Source organism: Callorhinchus milii, unplaced genomic scaffold, assembly GCF_018977255.1.
Source record: "Callorhinchus milii isolate IMCB2004 unplaced genomic scaffold, IMCB_Cmil_1.0 Scaffold1, whole genome shotgun sequence".
Lineage (NCBI taxonomy): Eukaryota > Metazoa > Chordata > Chondrichthyes > Chimaeriformes > Callorhinchidae > Callorhinchus > Callorhinchus milii.
The window spans coordinates 121,720,910-121,748,719 of NW_024704742.1; the positions used below are offsets into that span (position 1 = coordinate 121,720,910).

Consider the following 27,810-nt stretch of genomic DNA (forward strand, 5'->3'; position numbering starts at 1 on the left):
TCCTGCGCTGCTTGTGCAATCAGTAATTCTACTTGAAGAAAATGCAAACTTTATAAGAAAAACTATTTGGTTATGTGAAATATTTTCAACTTCAAATCCAGATTTCAGTAAATGTTAAGCAAGAAGATGAGCCCAGGATGGCTGGTCTGAAATCATCCAATGTGACAACCTGTCACATCTATCTCTTCCGTATCCCAGATGAATAGTACAATCACTGTGTCATATCTAATCAGCAGGATTATTTTATCTGTCAAAATTACAGAGCAACATTCAGACATTTAAACAACTAGCATAACGAGAGCTTGGGAGGATTCACAGTTGACAGGTAAAAGGAGTAATGGCTGTTGTCAAATCTGTGGAAATTGTTGTTAATATAAAACCTGTTAATTATAAGAAAAGTTTGTCAGTCGGTAGTTTCATTTTCTCCACATCAATTTTCTTTCTGTACTAGCCTCCAAAGGCTGCATTTAATTTCCAACCAAGATAAAATATGGACAACTCTGTTTCACCCTTCTAAAAAAATATTTATAGCCACAAACAATTATCTATTTAATTGTCAGCCTGGGTTGGTTGGTAGCACTCCTATCTTTGAATCAGAAGGTTATGAGGTTCAAACCCTGTGTCTGGCCTTTGAACTCACATTGTCCAGGCTGACACTCCAATGCAGTTCTGGGGATGCACTGTGCTTTTGGAGGTGCTGTCCTTCGAATGAAATATTAAGCCAAAGTCCTCTTTGCCTAAACAGGCAGATAGGACTTCGGTTTAGATTCTGTGCTATTATTTGGAAAGAGTTTCTCCCAGTGCCCTGGCCAAGAATCCCCAGATATAATTGATTCTTCACTCCATGGCTGTTTGTGAAACATTGCTGTTCGCAAATTGACTGTTGTGTACTCCTAGAAAATATGCAGTAAATTTTCTGAAACACTTTAATACGCCTTTCTGACGTCAAAGGCACTACAGTGAACTCCTGATAATAAGATCCTGTGTTATATCATCTATCTCTTCTGTATCCTTTCTCTTCTGGATTAGATCACCATACTGTCAACATCCTGGCAGCTTTCAATGCAAACTTTGAATAAGGGACCTCCCTTTTATTTCATCAACTGCTTATAACATCTAAAGTCGCATTCCAAAAATCCCAGTAAGTAAAATATTGAATATATCATCGGAACGAAATTGACTGCACCACGAGCTGAGACCACTCAGTGAACTCTGGCAATAAGTGGCCTGATACCATGGGAAAAGGACGTCATCACCTTCAGTCCGCAATGTGGTAACTGTTTTGACTGTTGTGGCAAGATCTGAGCGAGTAGAAATTTTTAGAAATGTAGCCTTCTGTGAGGTTCTGCCTGATTGTTAAAGTCTGAGTGATTCAGGTTGTTTTTGTAGACCTATGCCTGTACATAAACTTATATTCCCTGCTCCCCGATCAACCCAGTCCTTGCCAGACTGCACTGGCTGCCAGTCCCGGAGAGGATCGACTTCAAGATCCTCACCCTTGTATTCAAATCCCTCCACTCCTCTGCAAACCCCTACCTCTCTGACCTCCTCTCTCCCCAAAACAGTGCCCATTGCCTTCATTCCTCTGGGTCTGGCTTCCTCCTCGTCCCCCGAGTCCTCCGCCCCACCCTCAGCGGCCATGCCTTCAGCCACTATGCCCGAGGTTCTGGAACTGCCTTCCTCACTCCCTTCGTCTCGCTCCCTCTCTTCCTATTTTCAGGTCTCAGCTGAAGACCTTTCTTTTCGACCGGGCCTTTGGTCACCTTCTACCCCCTCCCACTGGGATCCGTTACTGTGAAGCACTCTGAGATGCCGTCCGGCATGGAGGGCGCTACATAAATCCAAGTTGTTGTTGGTGTATATTGTACTTAAAAACGGGTTTTAACAAATAAACTGACAGTTGTGGAGGCTGGGGCCGTTCTGTTACACTGACAGCTGCTCATTCTGCGCAGACGCAGTGTGTGTTGGGGTAGATCCTCCTGGTCACAGCTCTCCCTAGTGGCCCTGGAGGACTCGTGCCAACATAGTCACTGAGCTCTTTTCCCTTGGAGTGACGATATATACTACTACTACTATACTCCTTGCATTTGATATAGCGCTTTTCACGTCGAGAGGACGTCCCAAAGCGCTTCACAGAAGCCACTGTAAAGTGAATTGACTGCATATTTGTGGGCGAACGCGGCAGCCAATTGCGCACAGCAATGTCCCACAAACAGTCAATTATCAGGAGTTTACTGTATATGAAATGCAAGGATTATCATTACATTATTTTTGAGAATTTGTCTTTGATAACATTTATACTTGGGTCTTCTCTGAGCCAGGTCATTATCATTCACTCATTCTAGAAGCAAATGCTTGTTTCTCTCCTTCATTCGCACCTTCATTTTGAGCATTAAACATTAAACTCTCCTCTTTACTTAAACTTCGCGGACGTGCCCTTGCCTGGATCGAATCCTATCTCTCTCACCGTCTCCACTTTGTTGCCTCTAACAATTTCTCCTCCAGCCCCCGCACAGTTACGCCTGGTGTCCCCCAGGGCTCTGTCCTTGGCCCTCTCCTCTTTAATATCTGCATGCTCCCCCTTGGTGACATCATGCAGACATATGGAGTCCTGTAGCTCAGTAGTTAGAGCACTCGCTTTGCAAGTGAGAGACCTGAGTTCAATTCCAGGCAGGGCGAAACCTTGGGCAAGTTTCCTTACTCCACACGCCTAATAATAATCCCTCAAAAACAAAAAACAATAATAAATTGGTCATTTTCAATCCATGACTGTTTGTGGGACACTGCTGTGCGCAATTGGCTGCCGCGTTCGCCCACAAATATACAGTCAATTCACTTTACAGTCTATTCTGTGAAGCGCTTTGGGACGTCCTCCCAACGTGAAAACCACTATATCAAATGCAAGGATTATTATTATGATAATTATTATATGTATGCGGATGACACCCAACTCTATCTTTCTGCCTCCACCCTCAACTCCAGGACTACTGCTGTCCTGACAGACTGCCTGTCGGACATCAAGTCCTGGATGAGGGCAAATTTCCTATAGTTGAATGTGAACAAGACTGAGGCCCTCCTGATTGGTTCGCGCCAGTGCCTCAGCACCTCAGACTCTGGCAGCATCAACCTCCATGGCTGCACACTTCAACTCACCAAGTCAGTCAGGAACCTCGGTGTCTTGTTCGACCCTCAACTGTCTTTTCTTCCCCACGTCCAAGCCGTGACCTGCTCTGCCTTCCCTCACCTCCGTAACATCGCCCGACTCCGCCACTACCTCACCCCTCAGGCCACTGAAACTCTTGTTCATGCCTTCATCACCTCCAGGCTCAACTACACAAATGCCATGCTTGTCAGCCTTCCCAACTCCTCCCTCCACAGGCTGCAGATAATCCAGAACTCTGCAGCCCGTGTCCTCTCCCACACCAAACTCCGTGACCCCATCTCTCCCATTCTCGCCCGACTCCACTGGCTCCCTATCCTTCAGAGGATCCAGTTCAAGATCCTGGTCCTCACATACAAAGCCCTCCATGGCCTCGCCCCACCCTACCTCTGCGACCTCCTAACCCCCTACCAACCCGCCTGTTCCCTCTGCTCAGCCGGCTCTGGCCTGCTCCACGTCCCCCACCCCACCCGCCCCACCATTGGCGGAAGAGCCTTCAACCACTCTGACCCCAACTTCTGGAATTCCGTCCCTCAATCACTCCGCCTCGCCCCCTCCTTAGCCTCCTTCAAGTCCCGCCTCAAAACCCTTCTCTTTGACCATGCCATTGGTCACCCACGTTCCCCTCCCCTCCCTTCTCCCTTCTCCCTTCCTGACCCCAGCTCAGTCTGAAATGCTGTACTCTGTCCAGCGCCTTGGGATGTCCTCCCGAAGTGAGAGGTCCTATACAAATGTAATCTTGTTGTTGTTGAATTGCCACAAAATCCCTTCACTGCAAATAGCACTGTGCCAGGATTGTGAATCAGAGAGAAGAAAACACAGAATAGAGTACAGGGGACAAGTTAATAATAATAATCCTTGCATTTGATATAGCACTTTTTCCCCTCTTCGATATGTCTCAAAGCACTTCACAGAATATACTATAAAATGAATTGGATGTATATTTTGTGGACGAAACGCAGCAGACAATTGCACACAGCAGTGTCCACAAACAGTCATGGATTAAGTGACCAAATTTTGATTTTTTTTATTTCTTGAGGGATTATTATCAGTTGTATGGAGGAGGTTACTTGCCCAAAGTTTTGCCGTGCCAGGAATCAAACCCAGGGTCTCTCGCTTGAGAGCTCTAACCACTGAGTTACAGGACAAGTTAAAAAGATGGGGGAAGATTCAAGCTAATAGCTATTCATGTTGACATGAATCTATGAGCAGCACTTTCCCGTAGAAGTAACATAATTTAAACAGAGAGATGGGGGTGGTGAAGTATTTTGGATCTGATCAAAACAGTGTAGACACATAGCACAAAACAAAGACAAAATTTTGTGTGGAATTTCCATGTTTACTAAAAAGGCTTTCTAAGGTTAATATAAGGCTGTGTGTCAGCCTGGCACAGTGGTAGTGCTCTTACATCTGAATCAGAAGGTTGTGGGATCAAGCCCCACATCAGGGACTTGGAATCATATAGTCTAAGCTGACTCTCCGTTGCCTTGCTGGGGGAAGTGTTGCATTGTCGGAGGTGCTATATTTCGGATGAAACGGTAAACTAAGGTCTGCCAAGGTGGATGTCAAACACCCCATGGCACTATCCGAAAAGAGAAGGGAGTTTCTCCAGGTGTCCTGGCTAACAATTCCCCAAATAAAATTGGTTACTCACTGTTTGTAGGACATTTTGCTGTTCGGGACCAGCGTTTTGTCCACAAAATACAATCACTGCACTTTACAGTTATTATGTGAAGCGCTTTGAGACGTCTCAATGACGGCATAAGGCACAGTTTTGCATCTTTGTGATTTCCTTGTCAAAGATGTTTTGACATTGGCTGAGCATGAGTGCAAAAGTGTTCAATGCTCCTTGTCCTTATGCTGACCAGCCTCAAGCTGAAGATCTGATCAGTAGTGATTCTTCCAACAGTCTGTGGTTTACAGTGACATCTTTTCAGGATGATGCTTGGTATTATTTATCCAACATGACACAGGGAGCTGGTTGTTTGGTAATTTATGCAAGTGAATTTCCCTGTTCTTTTAGACTGGTAACATAATTGCTTTTCCCCAGGCATGAGGAGGCTGTTCTTTCAACTTTTTGTTTGGTCAGCTGGGTATCTGACAGGTTCAGAAATCCATCACCATGTTTAAGAGTATCCAAACCAAACTGAGAATTCCATGCATCCCACCTACACATGTAAATTTCAGAGATACATTGTTGGAATAAATGCGCACTCTCTAGTTTCACGTTTCAGTAACTGAGGTTTATACACCACTTTTCGCTCTGTATCACCAGTCATTTTAGTATCTTCTGCTGTTATCAGGTCCACATTGTTCTTCTGCTGCACATCTTTGCTTCCACTTCATATTATAATGATCAGTTTTTTGGTTTCAATGTATTTTCATTTGAGGGAAATAGAGAATTACTCCTTGACTGTGCTGCACTCAAACTTCCATTTTCTTTTAGCTTTTGCTGATCTGTTGACACTTGGCAGCTTTGTCTTTTAGTACTTTTGCAACTTCATAATGTGATCCAGTAAGACTTCTGATCAAACACTATACTTACTTGTTAATGTTCTACTGTTGGACACTCTTCACTTTGTCACAGATATCACTGATGTAGTTCTCTTGATTTGCCTTCCCGTATATTTCTCAGCATGGTTAGTTGTGTTGCAGTGTCAGTGCTTTGCTTTTCAACTTCTCTGGTCTTGATCATCTTTTTTCATGTGTAAACAACAAGTTTTCGCCTGACGGCCATGACACACTCTTCTTACATCTTACACAGTACCAGCACTTCCTCTGATTAAATAGCTTTCATTCTGCTCCCATACATTTTCCATACTGGCTATCTTATTGAGCGTCAGTGGGATTGCCAATCAGTCTGCATTGGTCATAGTAGTTTGTTCTTTAATCTGCTCTTAAGTATTGCCATATGTAGATAAATGTTATCAGCACTGACGTATGACATAATCTCAAACCTCTTGTGTCTGTGGTTGTCTCATCCTGAACTGCTCATTTTTAAAGTGCTTTTTGTTTACAGTATAATTGAGTCTTGGAGCCAGAGAGGCAGAACAATAATATGACAGACAATTAAAATGTATTGTTTTTGGAGCATTATATGAAGCATGCAACAGAGTTGGAATGGAATAGAAAATTAACCCCATTACTAATGCCTTGGAATAGTGAATAAATTATACGCATGAGAAAGGATTGAATTTCAAATGAAATGCCTAAACTCCTCCCATGAGTGGTATAAAACACTGCATGCAATTACTTTGGATATAATAGAAATGTTACATTAAATATAGGACGAAATGTTAAAAACGGATAATGTTCAATTGAACAAATGGTTCATAAACTAAATAAAGCTCAAGATGAAATTATAGCTTTGAAATTATTTTGGGGTATTCAGATTTTATTTATTTTTGTTTGTGATACATACTGTGATTACATGTACATCATACTGTGACCACATGTGCAATGTGTATTGTGACTACATGTGCAGTACTTTAAATTTAAATTCTATGTTACTATCTATTATTGGCAGCACATGTAGAATAAGATGAATTTAACAGTGTGATGATCTGCAAAATATGTTTGCATATTGTAGAAATTTGCAGTCTGATGTGATAAATCTATTACATCTATAAATGGGTTTTAACAAATATGACCGGGTGCTTTACAAACAGCCCTTATTATAAATGACATGCCATCTGTATCTGTTTATTTTCATTGAGTCTAATGCATCATTTGCAGCATAAATATTGGGAAACACAGACATTTGCCTGTGAATACACAGTCACTATGCTTCATTGTAAAATCCTGTGAAGCGCTTTGAGAAGTCTCAATGATCAGGCACTTTATCAAATGCAAGGATTATTATAATAATAGTAATATCCTAATAGAGTGAAAATTCTAAAAAAAAGAAGGAAATAAAGTGATAAAGTCATTGTATTTTTTGTTAGAATTGATGGCATGTTTATTAATACCACAGTGTATTCCGATGTTCTTCAGAACCAGCATAGCTTTGACGTACAGTGTTAGCATTCAACGAATAGCTTTATTTCTAGTTTATAGTTTATTTAGAGAAGTCAGTTTATATTAAATCCAGTATAACCCTCTGCGTTAGTGCAACAATTCTTTTTGTGAAAATACTAAGCCTCGTGTTTGTTGAAAGCCTTGCTCGCTGAAATCTTATTTCTTGTCTGTTTCACTTTGTTTGAGCTAGTGGGGAATCAACGCACTTAGGGAGTGCATGTTGAAAATTGTATGCATCTCATATTGAAATAATAATAATCTTTAATGATCCTTGCATTTGGTATGGTGCCTTTCACAACTTCAGGAGGGTGTCTCAAAGTGCTTCCTCGGGATATTACTATGAAGTAGAGTGACTGTGTATTTGTAGTCAAATGGGCAGGCCAATTGTGTACAGCAATATCCCACAAACAGCCATGAAACAAAAGAACAATTTTATTTGAGGAATTATTGGCTAGGACACCAGGAAAAATTTGCTTTTCTTTTTGAATATTGCCATTGGATCTTTAACATCAACCCGATCAGGCAGACCAGACCTTGCTTTAACATCTCATCTGAAGGGCAGCACCAATAATAATGAAACACACCCTTAGTCTTGCATTTAGTATCAGCCTAGACTACATGAGTTTAAGTTCCGATGTGGGGCTTGAACCCATAACCATCTGAATTTAGTTTTGTCATTCATTCTTCTATTCATAGCAGACACTTGATCTGGGGTAGGCTTCCAAAGATGATATTTTTATTTTATTATTTTAGTTATTTTTATTTGAAGCAAATTCTTTTCTCCCCTTTATTTCTGCTGACAATTACATCTCCACCACTCCTTGTGTGACTCAGTGGACAATATAGAGACTGTTTCCCAGCCTCCTCTGCAACCAGCTTCCAGAAGAGTGTGTTGGATTGACCAAATCTCCAATTGGCAAGTTATAAGGGGTGTGGGCCTGCATCCTTCCACTGTGGTACTATGAAGGTACTTTGTGCATTTATTTATTATGTGTTTAGATAGAGAACTCATTGCTTAATCCATCTACTAGTGTCTCCTTCTAACTGTCTCTAAATTGGCTGAAATGACACTTGTTGTAAATCAGTCTATCATAGTTATCCCAGTATCCTGTTTTCCCATGGATTGCGATTGGATTGCAGTTGGTAAAAATGCACAGTCCAATCAAATGCAAACTCAGATCCCGATGCAGTGGAAGGACTGCATGTTTGCTTGTAATTGAACACAGAATTCAATTTGTTTTTAAAGTTTTGGTAAGGGGAGGAATTTCTAATGTTTGTGATATGATGAAGTTAATTTGGAAAAATAGAAATCCAAGGTTGGGGAGAACCACAGATTTTGTATTGTTTTCTTAGATAGATCCCTATTTCTAACTTGCCCTTCCTCACAAAAGTCCTAGAACACATTGTTGCCAATCAACTTCGCTCAAACCTCTCCTCCCACTCCCTCTCCGAACCCCTCCAGTCTGATCTCCGCTCTGCCCACAGTAGAGACTGCGCTTGTGGAAGTCACAAACGACATCCTCTCTAGCTATGACCAGGGCTCCCTCTGCCTCCTTGTCCTCCTGGACCTCTCCACCGCGTTCGACACAGTCGATCACACCATCCTCCTCCACCTCCTTTCCTCCGTTATCCACCTCAGTGGGACTGCACTCGCCTGGTTCGAGTCCTACCTCACAAACCGCCAGTAGTACATCTGCTCAAACGGCTTCTCCTCCCGCTCTCATCTGGTTACTTGTGGAGTACCCCAAGGATCCATCCTTGGCCCCCTCCTCTTTCTGATCTACATGCTCCCTCTTGGGGATGTCATCTGCCGACATGGGGTACATTTCCACGTGTATGCAGACGACACTCAACTCTATTTTTCCACTGCTCTTTGCGACCCCCAGTCCCCTGATGTTCTGTCAGCCTGCCTGTCAGACATCAGGGGCTGGATGAGCGCAAATTTCCTTCAGCTGTATGTTGACAAGATGGAAGCCATACTCTTTGGCTCTTGTCAACATCTAAAATCTCACGATTCTCACCTCCTCCACCTACCCGAACTCCCCCTAAAACTCTCTGAACCCGTACGCAACCTAGGCATCAGGTTCGACCCCCAATTATCTTTCCTCCCCCACATCCGGTTGCTCACCAGCACCGCTTTCTTCCACCTCCGATGCATTACCCGTCTCCGCCAATACCCCTCTCCGAGAGCCACCGAAACCCTGGTCCATGCCTTTGTCACCTCTCGGCTGGACTATTCTAATGCCCTCCTCGCCGGTCTCCCATCCACTACCATCCATAAAATCCAGATTATTCAAAACTCTGCCGCCCGCATTCTCACCCACACCAAACTCTGCTCCCCGATTACCCCAGTCCTTGCCAGACTGCACTGGCTGCCTATCCCAGAGAGGATCGACTTCAAGATCCTCACCCTTGTATTCAAATCCCTCCACTCCTCTGCACCCCCTACCTCTCTGACTCCTCTCTCCTCAAAACAGTGCCCATTGCCTTTGTTCCTCCGGGTCTGGCCTCCTCCTTGTCCCCCGAGTCCTTCGCTCCACTCTCGGTGGCCGTGCCTTCAGCCACTACGCCCCGAGGCTTTGGAACTCCCTTCCTTACTCCCTTCACCTCATTCCCTCTCTTCCTATTTTCAGGTCTCTGCTGAAGACCTTTTTTTTCGACTGCGCCTTTGGTCACCTTTCTCCCCCTCCCCCTGGCTTAGCCCCGGGATCCATTACTGTGAAGCACTCTGAGATGACGTCTGGCGTGGAGGGCGCTATATATATACAAGTTGTTGTTGTTGTAGTGACCTCAACTAAATCTGAACTAAAAAATTTTTTTTGAAAAAAAAATTGCTTGTTCTACATGCTAGGATTAAAAAACAAATTCCTTCGCATTTTAAAGAAAAAAACATGGTGGCAATCCAATGCCAAACCGAAAGAAGAAACCATTCTCCTGAAGTTAGAAGGATGTTTGTCTCCAACTGTTTAAGTATGAGAAAAAAAAACAACTGTAAATTCTGTACTCTGTGATGACTATCACATTATATACAATATATTTCCCCCCAACATGTGTTGATTTGTCAGATTGTGAGTGCTAACATTTATGGCTCCAGCACTCACAAATCCAAATTAGGGCATGCAGCTCCTTCATGGAGACTTGTGCCAGCAAATGTACGTAAATGTGCAGATATAAATTACAGATCTCTGTTATTAGTAAGAGTTTGTACATTTGTTTAACATCTATGGATGTGACCATATCAAGCCTTCACTGATTCTTTCAGGCTGTGCTTGTTTGGAATAAGGCTAAGAAATAGGATCATACATTACAACTGTAGTTGGGAGAGTGGGGGAGGGTTGATATGACAGACTGTGAAAACAAAGCACAAAGAGGTTTTAAGTACAGTATCGTCTGGACCTAAGTTTGAATTATTACCTTTAACTTGTGGTGAAGTTTCGCCCACAAATATACAGTCAATTCACTTTGCAGTCTATTCTGTGAAGCGCTTTGAGATATCGAGAAGACGTGAAAAGCGCTATATCAAATGCAAGGATTATTATTATTATAAGTTATTTATGGGATGTGGAACAGGATATGATGTGGAGTACTTATTTTACTTCATTTTTTAACCAGAGAGGGCAGGTGTGGGGGGGGTAGGAATTAATAAAGTCACTAGTTTGTTGGCTTATGTATCAGCTGTTAGAATTGGGGTCAGGATTTATATGAGAAAATGTATTTACTGGAAGGTGTCACTTGAGGGAACTTGGGATCACTTAGGGCTTTGAATGATGTCTTCAGTATTTTCTTGTCCATAGCCGGTTCCTTTTGATATACATTAGTACTATTGGGAAGGTGAATGTCGTGTAGAAATTACATCTATATCAAGATATAATAGTGGTAGGTGACAATTGACCTTTTGAATGAAGAATGACCAAGTCATCCGATCAATTTGCGAAAGACGGATATGCATGCCCTGTATTAGAGAGAGGTTATTTAGCCTAAAGAAAGGGTTGACCACACCAAGAATCAATTGATCTTTAATAAATGCACATAATCAAATACATAGTACTAATCATGCACTTTGCATTGCAGATGCTGACATGATCATTTAGATGAGATTTGTTTTTCGATACCTTGTTGGGTTAAAAGGGCAAATTTAAATTGATCACAGTAGTCAGAGGCTCAAAACAATGTGTCAGCTGTCTTATGATATTGTTTTATTGTGTGGAGACTCGAGGGTACACTAACAAGGACAGATGTCTTGCCAATTTGATCGTGGTGAAAGGATAGAGAAATTGGAGTGTGATGCCAGTAGTTAAGTCAGAAATCTCCTGTAGCCAAACATATGTTTAAGCTCCAGCATGTGATGGTTAATTCTGCATTTGAATGTCAATGCATCGGGTCTCCTGCTATTAAACAATCTGGGTGAAAGTTTCACAGGCAGGAGAGGCGGTTAAAGTGTGTGAAGCTAAATGTTACTGCTCCATATACACCTTTGCAGAACGTACAGAATGTTGAGGTGCAGATCCAAGCAGCTTTTGTCTTCCTGATATAAGCGTGATAGAGATTGGGTTATTTTCTGCGGAAAGACAGAGAAAATGGTAGGGACATCAACCTAGCCTTACACATCTGCTAATAGCTGCTTTCAGTTTTCTGTCTGCTCTCTTTGCTAGGAAATTGAATGTAATAATAATTTTAATCCTTACATTTGGTACAGTGCCTTTCATATCAGGAGAACATCTCAAGACACTTAACAGGATATACTGTAAATTACAGTGACTGTGTGTCTTTTGTGGGGAAGGCAAACTGCACAGCAACGTCCTAAACAGCCCAGAATATCTTAGTGTGTAAAAGGGTGGTGCGAGAATCAAGGAAACAATCAGATGTTGCTTGCATTTGTTTAGGCAGGAACAAGGTAAACACGTTACATAAGAACATAAGAATTAGGAGCAGGAGTAGGCCATTCGGCTCCTCGAGCCTATCCTGCCATTCGATAAGATCATGGCTGATCTTCTGACCTAACTCTAATTACCTGCCTTATCCCCATATCCCCTAATCCCTCTATTTTTTAAAAATCTATCAGACTCAGCCTTGAATATGTTCAAGGACTGAGCATCTACAGCCTTCTGGGGTAGTGAATTCCTCAACTCTGTTCTAAAAGGCTGACCCTTAATTTTAAGACTGTGACCCCTGGTTATAGATTCTCCTACCAGGAGAAACAGACCCTCAGTGTCTCCTTTATCCAGCCCTTTATCAAAGTCCTGTAGCTCAGTGGTTAGAGCACTCGCTTTGCAAGTGAGAGACCTGAGTTCAATTCCAGGCAGGGCGAAACCTTGGGCAAGTTTCCTTACTTCACACGCCTAATAATAATCCCTCCAAAAAACAAAACAATAATAAATTGTTCATTTTCAATTCATGACTGTTTGTGGGACATTACTGTGCGCAATTGGCTGCCGCGTTCGCCCACAAATATACAGTCAATTCATTTTTCAGTCTATTCTGTGAAGTGCTTTGGGACGTCTAGAAGACGTGAAAAGTGCTATATCAAATGCAAGGATTATTATTATTATTATTTAAGAATCTTATATGTTTTAATAAGATCTCCCCTAATTCTTCTGTACTCTAGAGAATACAGCCCTAGTTTATTCAGCCTATCCTCATAGGTCAGTCCCCTCATCCCACGACCTAACCGAGTGAATCTACGCTGCACCCCCTCTCGGGCAAGTATGTCCTTTTTTAAATAAGGAGACCAAAACTGCACACAATATTCTAGGTGCGGTCTCACCAAGGCCCTATACAGTTGCAGCAAGACTTCCCTACTCTTGTACTCTAAACCTTTTGCAATGAACACTAACATGCCGTTCACCTTCTTAGTTGCTTGCTGCACCTGCAAACTAACTTTTTGAGACTGGTGTACAAGGACACCCAAATCCCTCTGAACACTAACACGATCTAATCTCTCCCCCTCTAGAAAATAATCAGTTTTTCTATTTTTTCTACCTAGGTGAATAACTTCACACTTCCCCACTCCCCTAGCCTATCTATATCCCGTTGCAATCTTTTTGCATCATCCTCAGAGCTTACCCTCCCTCCTAGTTACAGTTTAGTGACAAAAATATCACGGATCACCCAAAAAATGCTTTGATTTGATTCTCCATTTTTAAAATTGTATCTCCCATTTTAGGCTCTTATGCACATACCATTCTGAAGTCAGAAAGGCAAATTAATAGCTACTTGGAAACACATTCTAATTTTTTTGCCTGAAACTACCACCTCCAGTGGTGTCAGGAGCTGGGATCCAGTACAATTCACTGAATTCAAACTTTTCCTATATATTTTGTTGTTTCTTTGCTGTTGGTGGGACATTTCTGTGCACAATTGGGCTGCTGGGTTTGCCTACAAATACACTGTCACTTTATTTCATAGTAAATTCTATGAAACACTTTGGGACATTCTCCTGACGTGAAAGGTATTATACGAAAAGCAAGGATTATTTTTTATTATTAATGCAGTGCGCTCCCAGCACCCCACTGAAATGTTAGCCTGGACAATCAGCTCAAGTCTTGACATGGGGCTTCAACCCACAACCTTTGGTGACCCTGAGACAAGAGTGCTACTCACTGAGCCAAGCTCATGCAAACATAAACAGTTTTGCTATTTTAACACGTTTATTAGAGCCTGGCGTAGTTTCCTGGATTTCTCCTTGAGCTACATTTACTGCTCTTTTTATTCAGGGGAATTTTTAGCCTGGAGAAGCTATCCAACAGCAGGGAACATTTTTGGACTGCTGTGAGTGACTTATTTCTGAAGGACAAATATAGTAATTGGGACAGGTTAAAGAAGCCAAATGAGGTTATCTCATTTTTGCACCATAGATTGAACTTTATGCCTTTGTGGCCCATTTGTTCAGGTATGGTTAGAGTCCAATTCTTGGTGGGGGAAGTTGCAACACAGCTATTATTACAAGGCAGACCAGCCTGTATTTATCCATTCCTCTGAGACAACTGCACACATTTTGCTAGTTGTGCTAGCCATAAACCTAAGTAGAGTAATGCTTTCTGTTCCATTTGATATAACGCATTATCACATCATCAAAACATCCCAAAGTGCTTCATAGGATTTACTGTAAAGTAAGTTGATTATATATTTTGTGGGAAATATGGCAGCTACGTTGCACAAAGTGATGTCCCACAAACAGCCATATGAGGAACCAATTTTATTTGGTGGATTTGGGCCAGGACACTAGTCTGCTTTCCTGCTGCAAAGTTCTATGTGATTCGCCCACAAAATATAGTCAATTCACTTCACTGTATATTCTGTGAAGCACTTCGAGACATCTTGCAGATGTGATAAGGCGCTATATCAAAATGCAAGGATTATTATTATTAATTTTATAAGGCATAAAAAAATGTTCAACACAGATTTGAACTCAGAGGAGGGAATGTAAATGGATAGTTCAGATAGAAATACTTTACCACAAAAAGTGGCCAATATGTGGACGAGATTACCCAGAAAAGTGATGGAGGTAGATTGTGTCTGCAAACAGCCAAATTTGAAATTATATCTATTTGGCAAGGAAATCAATTGAGAAGGTTTATATGACAATGTCGATTTTTATAACCTTTTCTCTTTTCCAGTAGTGCATGATCCTAAGTTGCTATCTTCCTTTACAAAGTTCCTGAAATATGCCTTAGCCCAGTTACAAGAATAATGATAATATAATCCAATAATAATAATCGTTGCATTTGATATAGCGCCATATCACGTCATTGAGACGTCTCAAAGCGCTTCACAGAATATATTGTAAAGTGGATTTACTATGTATTTTGTGGGCGAAACGTGGCGGCCAATGGCGCACAGCAATGTCCGACTGATGACTTTGATATACCTATTATATTGCTTGAGTGACTGCTTAAGAAGATATTTGTTTTTGTCATTTCATTCCGCTTCATTATTTTTGGCAGATTCAGAAACATATTATCAGACATGTTTAATCATTCATAACGTTGGGTCTGGCAATCCTGGGTTAGCAAAACAGCTTCAGGGCTTCATGTGCGGTTCATTAAACATAAAAGAAGCTTCATTTTAGTTGTGCTTTGTGCCATGATGAAATGCTTTTTGGGGTTATAGAATGGATCTGTTTAAAGTTTTGTTTCTAATTAAACTAAAGAGGATTGTACCGTTTAAAGAGTGTTACGTTTTTGTGATAGCATAAAGCATACACTCACTACATGAAGTCACAGTGTAGGGCAGTCAGTAGCTTCTGGCATCTTTTTAGAGTTTATGTAAATTGTTGACACTCAAGAAAGGACAGGGCCCGGAGGCTTATATACTACTCTTTCATCTCTGGGACCTAATTTCAGTGCCAGCCCAGACTGATGAAGTAAAAGGCTGCTCTCTTTGACAGCTGTGAGAATCCTATGTGATGATAATCTTCAGAGTCTCATATTTTTGTGGCTGAGCAAGAAGAGCTTTATTCTATATTTGGTTGTTGGGATCCTGCTTGGGGAGTTGGTGGGTGGTGGGGGGGTAAGTGAGGTCTCCTTGAACTGCGCTGGCTCCAAGGTGACGTCCTTGGCAACAGAATCTCAGAATCGAGACAATTCTTTGTGACGGTCTCAGTTGTCTGATCCTGAGCCTGGTAGGTCTGCAGTACTCCAGGGCACTGCTGATGAAAGACCTTTTCAGCACACAGGCAGACCAGTTTATTGCATCTGTGTATTTGTTACTTTTGTTTTTTACAGTTGCTTTTTTTTTGCCAGCCTGGTGTCTGGTACATGCAGAACCCCATCACCGTGCTTCAGAGCATACAAACCAGATTGTGAGTTCAGTGAGAGCAGTGCTCTGGAGTGTTGTGGGCCTGTCTGTCTCAGGAACCAGACCATTGAGGGCACAGCTGATGACAGAACTGTCAGCTTGACTCATTAGCAGGATGAGGAAGGGCAGATTAGTCACAGAGCAGAGATTCTTCCCACTCAGCTCCTATTAACTCTTCAAGCCTAATAATAGCAATAATAATAATCCTTGCATTTGATATAGTGCCTCATCACATCTTTGAGATGTCTCAAAGCACTTCACAGAATATACTGTAAAGTGAATTGACTGTATTTTGTTGTGTGGGCGAAACGCGACAGCCAATTGTGCACAGCAATGTTCCACAAACAGTCGTGGGTTGAAGTGACCAATTTATTATTATTGTTGTTTTGTGTAGGACAAGCAGTGGAAACGTCACCAGTCAGTGCTTTCAAAGGCATGCTTTGTGGTTTCACCAGGTTAAACATCAGTAGTAGCCCAGTGGACACTTTGGAGTCCCCAAGCTCTGGCAAGATTGCTGCTGTATTCTTTGGGTTCATTCTAGAGCTTCCTATCTTTAGCCTCTCGCTGTACAGAATATGGTCTATGAGGAAATTGGGAACCTTCCTTAATTCTCCATTGAGTTCTCTTATGGTGAGAAGATAAAAAGTGAGTTAAAAATTCTGGGGGATTGTTGACCAGGATACAAGAAAAATTCCCTTCTCTTTTTGAATACAATCACGGGGTCTATTTTCCTAACATAGAGATGGAGTCTTGGTTTATGTTTGAGTTTCACAAAAGCAAACTAACTTTTCAATTGTATTGATATGCACACAACTATTTGCTACTTCTCCTTATAATAAAAATAATCCTTGCATTGGATATAGCGTCTCATCACATCTTCGAGACATCTCAAAGTGCATCACAGAATATGCTGTGAATTGACTGTATATTTTGTGGACAAAATACAACAGTCAATTGGGTACAGCAGTGTCCCATGGGCCGTCATGGATTGAATGACCAAACAGTTATTATTTTAAAAAATCTTGAAGGAATTGTGTAAGTTTAAGGTCAGTTGTGATTTAACCTTATGATTCAGAGGCTGATATCCTCAAAATAATGCTAGAATATAGAACTTCAACACATCTGAGTACACACAACTATTTATTTTAAAATGAATTGATTTGTTTTGCTTTTGAATTGTAAAGAATGGGTAAAATAGACACCTCCTGTGATTTGAGGCTTTTGTTGGATTTATATAATTGACGTGAAAACTTTAAATTTATCATGGGGTATCATTTCCATATTTGTTATTTTTAACATTTGAAATAGTGAGAATGCTTTCTTTTGGAACGCAGTGATACTTTTGAAGTTCAGGTATAATTGTGAAAGAAAATTCAACAGCAAATTGTCTGCTCTGCTTACCCCAAAATACACAGGCACTGGCAATTCCCTGTGAGGCGATTTTAGATGTTTGAACATGAAAGGTGCTATATCAAATGTAAGGATTATTATTATTTCGTAAGAATAAGGCACACACTGGGAATATCAGAGGCAGCTAGAATTATTGATTGGACAAGCATGGGCTCCTTAGTCTTGAAAGAAGATGTGTCAGAGGGGAACCCTAGAGAAGTGTATATGATTTTAAATGAGATCAAAAAAGTAAATTCAGAACCATACTTAAGGATGCGCCAAGACAGTAGAACAAAAGGACATAGATTTGGAGTTGAAAATCCAACTTCAGGACAGATACTAGAAAGTTTTACTTTACACAGAGGCTAATTATTGACTGGAACAGGTAACCGGGAAGGGTGGCCACTTTGAAAACACTGGCCACCTTGAAAAAACAGCTTGATGCTGTGATGGGAGGATGGATCTTCCAGAAAGATGAGACTAGTTGGACCAAAGGGCCATCTTCATCCAAACCGATCTTGTGATCTTGGAATATCTTCTCATTGTTGTCTGAGAGACGGGACTACAGAAGATAGAGAGGAGACCACTTCTCTCAGAATGGATCAGCAAATGCTTAGTATAGTAACTTACCATACACCTGGCCAACAATCCTGATAGGCTCCTCTAAAGCTCTTGCTGACAGAGTTCAGCAGTTACTACACCCTGGCCAGGAAATGTAGATGTGCCAGCATTTCCTGGGATGTGATTGGTGTTTAAACTGTTATCAGTACTGTGTTATTGTGGATCTATCCAACAGGTCATGACTGTGTTACGTTAAGAGACCATCTGCTTCCATAAAATCTAATATCTAAATTGCGAAGTCCAGGATCAAGCAGTGAGGTGGATTTGTGGCAAACACGGGAAGTGACTGCAGGGAGAGAGCGCTCTGCCTGTTAACCCTTCATGCCAAAGCCCTTACGGGTAGGGTGGTCCTAGCTGGACAAGCAACAGTAACGCTTGCCAAGCAGTGCTCTCAATGGCAAGCAGTGCAGTTTTAGCTGGGTAGACTCCCCAACACACACTCGGTCTGGGAACCCAAGCTTTAGCTCTTGCCACCTGAGCCTAATACGTTCCGGAATTAACTGGGGACATTTTCAATGATAGATAAAGCTGATGGAATTAGTGCCAAAGCAGCTATCTATGTTGAAAACTTATGTGACAATAATGGTATTCAAAATAACAAATCATAAGGTGACTGAGAATGGCTGAGAAACTATCTAGTGGACTATTTTGGCTGGTGAAGTTCAGAAAGGGCTTATTCTGGGAATCCTGCCTTTTTCCGGGATTCATAAATAATGGGGTGTAAAATAATAATAATCCTTGCATTTGATATGATAATAATATAATAATCCTTGCATTTGATATAGCGCTTTTTCTAGACATCTCAAAGCGCTTCACTGAATAGACTGTAAATTGACTATGAATTGACACAGCAGTGTCCCACAAACAGTCTTGGATTGAAGTGACCAATTTTATTATTTTTTTTAAGGATTATTATAAGGCATGTGGAGTAAGGAAACTTACCCAAGGTTTCGCCCCCCCGGGAATCAAACCAGGGTCTCTCGCTTGTGAGGCGAGTGCTCTAACCACTGAGCTACAGGACTCCTAGCTCCTTATCACGTTGTTGAGACATCTCAAAGTGTTTCACAGGATATACTACAAAGTGGTCTGGCTGTGTATTTTTTAGGTTAATAATAACAAAATAATATGCCCTATATTTGATATTGCACCTATATAATGATGTAATGATGGCCGGTCTCAAGATCTTTCTCTTTGACCGTGCCTTCAGCTCCCCTCTCGACTCTCTACTCCCTCCTCGCTCCCTCCCTTTCCTCCCCTCACCCTGACCATTTCCCCCCTGCTCGGGTCCTGACCCAACTGTCCAGCGCCTTGGGGTCCTCCTGACTTGAAATCTTGTTGTGTTGTTGTTGTAATGTCTCAAAACACTTAATAGGGAAGTGCTTTCAAGTGCTTGTGAATGTATTTGTAGGCTTGAGCTAATATCTTTATCCTTACTTAAATACTTATCACCATTAAAAGGATTAGAGGAGATTCTGTAATTGTTTTAATTGGTTCATTGTATATGTGTTTGAACTTGATATATCCAGGGGGTATTAGCCAAACTCAAACCACATTTTAGGAACCAAGAAGGAGGACACTTAAAATATTTTAACAATTGCTAATCATGCCAACTTATGTGGACAAGTCAGTTGAGCAGATACCTCTAATAATACTGTATTTAAAAATGATCTGACAAATTAAATCCATGGGATACTTTTTTGTTATAAGCTTGCATATTTAGGTTAGCCATATTTTCAAAATGCAGAATAATACCATAATAATCTTTGCATCTGATAAAGCATCCATAACATTGAAACGTGTCAAGATGTTTCACAGGCAATTGCTCTAGCAATTGTATTTTGTAGGCAAACATGGCAGCTCACAAGCAGCCATGAAGTGAATGATCAATTTTCTCTCAGGGATTCTGAAACCAAAACGAAGTTGCTGGGAACACTCAGCAGGTCGGGCAGCATCTATGGAGAAAGGAAAGTGAGTCAACGATTTGGGTCCAGAGCGGGAAGGCAGAAATTGCAACAAAAGAGACAGTCAAAGAGAGAAAAGGTGTGTCTGGGACCCAGATGATGTGGTAAATGGTCACAGAAGGCGGGGAGGGGGAAGATGAGCTGTTACGGTCTGAAATTATTTAAATGAATATTGAGGCCAGAGGGCTGTAAGGTTCCTAGCAGATAAATGAGGTGCTGCTCCTTGAACTTGCGCTGTGGAAAGTGCTAGTGATTTACGTGTACTACCACCAATATAGTTTACTGCATTCGCTGCTCATGATGTGGTCTCCTCTACAATGGGCAGACGAAACGCAGATTGGGTGACCGATTTGCCGAACATCTCCGTTCTGTTCCTGAGCTTCCAGTTTCTTGCCACTTCAACTCTCAATCCCACTCATACTCTGACCTCTCCATCCACGGTCTCCTATGCTGTTCCAATGAGCCACAGCGCAAGCGGAGCAGCACCTCAATTATCTGTCAGGGACCTTACAATCCTCTGGCCTCAATATTCATTTCAATAATTTCAGACCATAACAGCTCACCTTCCCCTCCCCTTCTTCTGTGACCATTACCACATCATCTGGGTCCCAGACACATCTTTTCTCTCTCTGGTCTGCCTATTGCGTTGCAATTTTCCCCCTTTTGTTTTGCAGTATGAACACCTCCAGGCAGGGCGAAACCTTGGGCAAGTTTCCTTACTCCACACACCTAATAATAATCCCTCCAAAAAACAAAACAATAATGAAATGGTCATTTTCAATCTACGACTGTTTGTGGCACATTGCTGTGCGCAATTGGCTGCCGCGTTCGCCCATAAATATACAGTCAATTCACTTTACAGTGTGTTCTGTGAAGCGCTTTGGGACGTCCTCCCGACGTGAAAAACCTATATCAAATGCAAGGATTATCATTAAGGATTATCATTATCATTACCTCGATTCCCCTGCTTTGTTGCAAACCCCTCTTTGTTTTCTATCATTAACACATCTTTAACCCATCATCCCCTGTCCTCTGCCACATTTCTCCTTTGTCTTTCTTGTCCTGCCTCCCCCCATCTCTGTTAGCCCTTAAAAGTCTCTCCCTCCCAACATGCCCCAGTTCTGACAAAGGGTCGTGGACCCGAAACATTGACTCACTTTCCTTTCTCCATAGATGCTGCCTGACCTGCTGAGTGTTCCCAGGGACTTCTGTTTTTGTTTCAGATTTTCAGCATTTGCAGTATTTTTGCTTTTTCTCTGAGGGATTGTTGGCCAGGTCACTCGGGCATCTTTATCTTTAATTTTCTCAAAGACCATACAGATGGAACCTTAGTTTAAAGTTTAATCTGAATGTCCTGTTTCTGTGGGATATCACTATTTATAGTTGAGTGTAAATCTGCTTTGCTACATTGAGAATGTATTGCTTGAAGTGGGTAAGAATTTATGCATTGTTAATCACTTTAGTCATGTTGCAAGCACATATATTAAATCGTAATCCATGCATTTGATATAGAGCCTTATTATGTTGGTGAAATGTCTCCAAGCATTTCATGGGATTGATTATGAAACGTTGTGACTGTGTATTTGTTGGTGAAACGCTTACTTGTTTTATTCCTATCAACGGGTACACCTATTTAATAGGGAGAAGTGCTACAGAATATACTCACAGAAATGGTAGGAAGACTAGGACAAGCATCCCCTCTGGCTCCTGCCTGGCTCCATCTTTAGATGTGCTTGCTTGCTCTCTGCACAGTATGACTGTATGTGACAAAAACAAATAAATATCTCTACATTTATGTAGTAAATGATAGATATTTAATTTTGATTTAAGAACGCTAAATCACCATATCAAATTTCTATTCAGAGCAAAATATTAGGCTTGCTCGACTCGGGAAAGATTAGCTGGAGAGTTAAGCAAATATGTTGTTGAACTTTCAAAGGAGGATGGCACATGATGTGTAGTTTCTACTGATGACGATTTGGGCTGAACTCATCAGGGAGCATGTCATGTGGATTCCCTTGTGCATTATGTGAGGCTCCAGGGAAGATGCCACATGAACCTACATGTGTTCTTTCAGTTGATACTGCTTATAATCAGTGACACTCAACTCACTGTTTGATTTTTTTTATTCATAATTGTAATGTGACTTTTTTATACGGTTGCTGAAATTGCTGAGGAGTGATCTTTAATTTGTTTGGTAATGTTGAGTATTTAACCAGGAATTTCTGGCGAAAGCTTTTACATAGTAACAGTTATTAGACGGGTAGACCTTTGTCCATCAATTCTGCCTGTCTTTTTTTCTTTAACCCTTCACACTTTAGTACTGAGTCAAAAAGTCACTGTCTTGAAATTATTTGGTTTTATATATTGTAAGCATTGATACGAAACAACACCATACATTTCATTAAAATGTTGGTGCAATAGGAAGAGAAAGAACAAGAATAAATATAACAATAATCCTTGCATTTAATATAGCACCTTTCACATTGGAGGACGTCTCAAAGTGCTTTGCAGGATTTACTGTGAAATGTACTGACTATATTTTGTAGACAAACAATGCAGTCAGTCACTTTGCATACAGCTATGTCCCATAAACAAGCATAAAATGAATAAATATAATTATAAATAACAGTAATTGCAGTGAAAAACAATATTAGAGCTTAGAGGTCAATTATATTTTTCAGTATTTTTAAGGAGTTTTTGTTGGATTACCATAAGGTTTTGTATTTATTTACTAATTTCTGCGGAGGATTGTTGCCCAAGACATTGGGAGAAAAGTCCATTTAGCTTTGAATAGTTACATGTCAGCTTAACTTGGTAAAACTCGCCTTTGAATCAGAAGATTGTGGGTTCAAGCCCAAATCCAGGACTTTGAGTTTATTATCTAGGACTGATATTTCAGTGAAATACTGGGGGGGTGCTACACTGCTGGAGTGCCGTCTTTCGGATGTAATCCTGTGATCCTATTAGACATTGACTGAGGTTCCTGTCCGTTCAAGTAATAATACTAATATTAATCCTTACATTTGATATAACGCCTTTCACTTTGTCATGATGTCTCAAAGCACTTAATAATAATAATAATCCTTGCATTTGATATAGCACCCTTCACTTTGTCAAGATGTCTCAAAGCACTTCACAAAATATAATAATAACAATACTAATCCTTGCATTTGATATAGCGCTTTTCACGTCGGGAGGACGTCCCAAAGCGCTTCACAGAATACACTGTAAAGTGAATTAACTGTATATTTGTGGGTGAACGCGGCAGCCAATTGCGCACAGCAGTGTCCCACAAACAGTCGTAGTTTGAAAATGACCAATTTATTATTGTTTTGTTTTTTGGAGGGATTATTATTAGGCGTGTGGAGTAAGGAAACTTGCCCAAGGTTTCGTCCTGCCTGGAATTGAACTCAGGTCTCTCGCTTGCAAAGCGAGTGCTCTAACCACTGAGCTACAGGACTCCACTTTAAAGTGGATTGACTGTGTATTTTGTGAGTGAAACACAGCAGCCAGTTGTGTACAGCAATATCTCACAAACAGCATAAATTCCTTTCTCTTTTTGAATAGTACCATAGGATCTTTAACATAGACATTAAAGAACCCGGAAATTATTAGGGAAGAGAAGTGAGTTTGAGCTGTTTCCAAAAAATAACCAACTCATCAAATGCTGAGGCATTACAAGTCCACCAGATAATCTTGAATTAAATGTTTCCACTTAATCAGCAGAGAATTTGGACACTCTCAACTCTTCCCATCCTCCATGGCTGCTGTGGGGTTGGAATATGAATGTATTCTCTCCTGTTGAACTTTGAAGATATATCACCTATTGGCTACTGGAAGCTATGTTGTGTGAAGGCTGTTATATGAATGTTGTTGTTGTGTCACCCATCATCTATTTGAAGCTTGTATGAGGGAAAAGGGAATTGGAGGGATAGGGGCTCATGTAGAGTACCAACTCTATCACAAACTAGTTGGAATGAATAATAATAATAATCTTTGTATTTGGTATAACACCTTGAATTTGATATAACGCCTTATCACATTATTAAAATGTCTCAAAACCCATTTTGTAGGCAAAACGCGATGGCCAAATGCGCACAGCAAACAGTTGTGGATTGAGTGACCAAATTATTATTATTATTACTTTTTTAATCAGAGATTATTATCCCCAGAAAGCGATCCGCCAATCGGCTAACAACCGGGTTCCTACTAGGTAAACAGAGGCTTGTGGAGTAAACTTGCCTAAGGTTTCGCCCCGCCTGGGAATCGAACCTAGGTTTTAACCAATGTGTTACACGACTTCTATGTCCATGCTGTGTAACTGTGGAACCTAGACCAGCAGAAATTTCAATCATTTTTTTTTTCACTTATCAATCGGATCTACTGGCAGAGGAAGCAAAACAACTGAATAAATAATGCTTTGAGGAGGTCAAATGGCTACATTAACACTGGAGAAAAGAGAAACCAATTGAAAGTAAAAACAAATCCACATTATTTTCTGGTGATTCCTGTGCCCTCCTAATCTGTGGTACTAGCCCAGCAAATATTACCTTATTAAATTACTACTTATTGGTGTGGTTCTCAAATGAGGATTAAATTTGGGTTTTAAAATACAATCCAGGGTATTTTTCCTTGGATCTGTAAATAAAATAGTTTCTTTTTTAAATCACACAAGCTTTTCTTTTTAATAAAAATCCCAAATTTGTGGAGAATGCATATATGTCCAGGATGAACAACTGAATAATTTCAACGGGTATCTAATTGAGTAGCTCAGTTACAGTTGGCAGTAAATTCAGGTAGAAATGGTTTGAAAAATGGCAATTTCTCCTCTTGGCAGTAACTGGACTGGATCATCCTGGTGTCACCCAATGAGATTACTGTCTGCTCAGTGTGTCTTCAAACACGTGTCCAAAAAGAAAACATTTAGGGCTTCATATCATTGCCGTAGGAACATAGGATTATGGGAACATACAGGACGGAAAAAGCCCATTGTGGTCTATTTGGCTAGTTCCACAAAATAATAACAATAATAATAATGCACTAGTCCTATTCTATACTATCTTTAGTTGCAAGCTCATAACCTCTCCAGGTCTAGGCTCCGTGAGCCCATCAGCCCACCCTTACTTGGCTCCCATGGCTCCTCATCCATCAGAGAATTGAATTCTGGATCCTCGTCCTCACTTCCAAATCCTTCCATGGCCTCTCATCATCATACCTCTTTGACCGCTTTAAACTCTACTGCCCTGACTCCTCTGCTCACTGACCAGCTTCATGTCACCTGTCCGATCTGCCTCACCATCAGTGGGCTAACCTCCATTCTCCGGAGTCTTTCTGCATTACCCTCTTCCTTCCCACCTTAAAATATCTATTTTTTCTATCATGTTTTTTGACCACGTTTTCTCTCCTCCCTCCTCATCCCCCTCCCATCCCCAGGCTCAGGCTCCCATTCAGCTCAGTGAAGTGTTTTCAGACATCCTCGAACATGAAAAAACAACAACAACTTGTGGAGTCCTGTAGCTCAGTGGTTAGAGCACTCGTTTTGCAAGTGAGAGACCTGAGTTCAATTCCAGGCAGAGCAAAACCTTGGGCAAGTTTCCTTACTCCACACACCTAATAATAATCCCTCCAAAACCAAAAAAAAAAAAAAAATTGGTCATTTTCAATCTACGACTGTTTGTGGGACATTGCTGTGTGCAATTGCTGCCACGTTCGCCCACAAATATACAGTCAATTCACTTTACAGTGTGTTCTGTGAAGCGCTTTGGGATGTCCTCCCGACGTGAAAAGCGCTATATCAAATGCAAGGATTATTATTATTATTATTATTTATACAGCACCTCTCATGCCGAGTAGGTTCTCAGAGTGCTTGACAAATATTATGTTGATGGGGGAGGTGTCCGTAGGAACGGTCAACGAGGAAGGTCTTCAGGTGCGATCTGAAGTCGGGGAAAGAGGGGCAAGGTGGAGGGATAAAGGGAGTGTCTCAGAATTTCGGTGAAGCTCAGCCGCCGATGGAGGAACGGAGGACACGCAGGACAAGCAGGAGGTCGGAGCCAGTCGAGCGGAGGCAGCGGGTAGTGAATTGGGGAGTAAGCAGGTCAGTGAGGTAGGGAGGGAGAGGGCATAAAGGGAAAGGTGCTATACGAAGATAAACTATTGTTGATTTCCTTGCAAATTCCTATCCACTTTCCTTTTGACGTTATTGGCATTTCATGATTTTGTTGGAGGTAGCAAACAACCTCAGGCCAAGCCTGTCATCCAATGGAAACATTGCACAGAATAGGCTTGGGAAAGCTTGCCAACTTCTGTTTAAGTAGCTCAGATTTTCATTCTGTTTATTGCCATACTTGTGACCAGTCACAGTGTAATTGTTAAATTAAAGCTGATTAGTGTATTTGATGCCGCACTGTTGCTTGGAACTGGAATAATCCTGCCAGATCTAATTTGTGTCTGTGAACTTTTTTAAAAAAAAAATCACAAAAACAAGACTTTTACCTCCCCTGACCCTTTCTTACATCACTAGTCTTTCTGTTCCTTCTGGTCTCCTCCCCTTTACTTTCCCTTTATCTGTTTATTCACAACTGTAACTGGTTATTTCAGCACCCTGAGATGTATGCTGTGTGAAGGACTTTATATAAATGCAAGTTGTTATTGTGGTTGTTTGAGTTTCTCTCTCTCCCTCTCTCCCTCCTCCTCCCTCCCTCTCTCTGTCTCTCTCAACCATACCAAACGGATTTTGACGACAGTTTTAGGGCATACACCAGGAAGTATTTCTTCCCACAGAAAGCAAACAGCAACTGGAATGGTTTACCAGGAAGGTTTTTAAATACTTTTTGAAAGCGGTGAGGTGGTGGCAAAGTGAAAGGATTTAGTGGGGGCAAAGTGGCTGAAAACAGACGGTGGGGGGAGGGGTTGGAACAAGTCTCAAAAGTCACAAGTCCACAGGAGAATAGGAAATAAGAGCGGAATGTGTTTAAGAATACTGCATTCCCCTTCTTCTGTTCCATGCAGTAAAGAAAGATCATTTGGGGTCAGGATAAAATTTTTGAAAGGGATTGATGTTCCGATCTTTGCACTTGTCTCACTTGATTTATCGAAGGTGCATGAGAAAGAGCTTCACTGGAGAGATGATGACTCCTGTATCTCAGAGAGTTCAATCATATTTAATCCCTTTCCCCTTTCAGTCCTCTTTCAACCTGGTGCAATGTGGGTTGTTACATGTGCAGTGCTGGCACAAAAGCAAGCCTTAAGCATATTTAGTAAGGATAAGTTAGGATCTTTGTCCACTTTTGCTTACAAAATACGCAGTCACTACACTTTACAGTATATCCTGTGCAGTACTTTGAGATGTCTTCCCGACCTTGCATTTGACAATGTAAGGATTATTATTCTTTTTTTACTTTGCTTTACTTATGATATGTCATCCACAACTATGACCTTGTGGGGCTTTGTCCCTCCAGGCACCAAGGAGGCAAACTGCACCCATCAGCTGAATTCATGTTAGTCAATAAGATTAGGACTTGAGGCCTCTAACTGGTAGTGTAATGCTGAGCTCTGAGGCCAATTTTCTGTTGCTTTTAAAGGACAAGAAAGCAGAGACTGTTTGGTGGCACACTTTTTATGGTGTGCAATAGGGAAGAGAACATAGGTAGAGAACCAAACAGTGTCTTCAGTAACCTGGCCTGTCACCTTTGCTGACACAACTCGTGTATGATATGCAGCTCAGTGAGGTGAGTGATGCATATGAGTTGCTTCGGACTTCGTCCTGTCAAAATAAAATGCGCAATCCTGTGCTTGTACTGCATCTGCTTCGGAGCAGAAGTGGCTTTGAGGCATCCTGGTATCCATTCACTGAATCGCTAG

At 41.3% G+C, this 27,810-nt stretch overlaps 1 long non-coding RNA gene across 1 annotated transcript in view; it reads left to right on the forward strand.

The window, feature by feature from the left end:
* LOC103177868 overlaps positions 1 to 27,810 on the forward strand; it is a 135,402-nt gene that overhangs the window by 30,768 nt on the left and 76,824 nt on the right. The window lies entirely within an intron of this gene.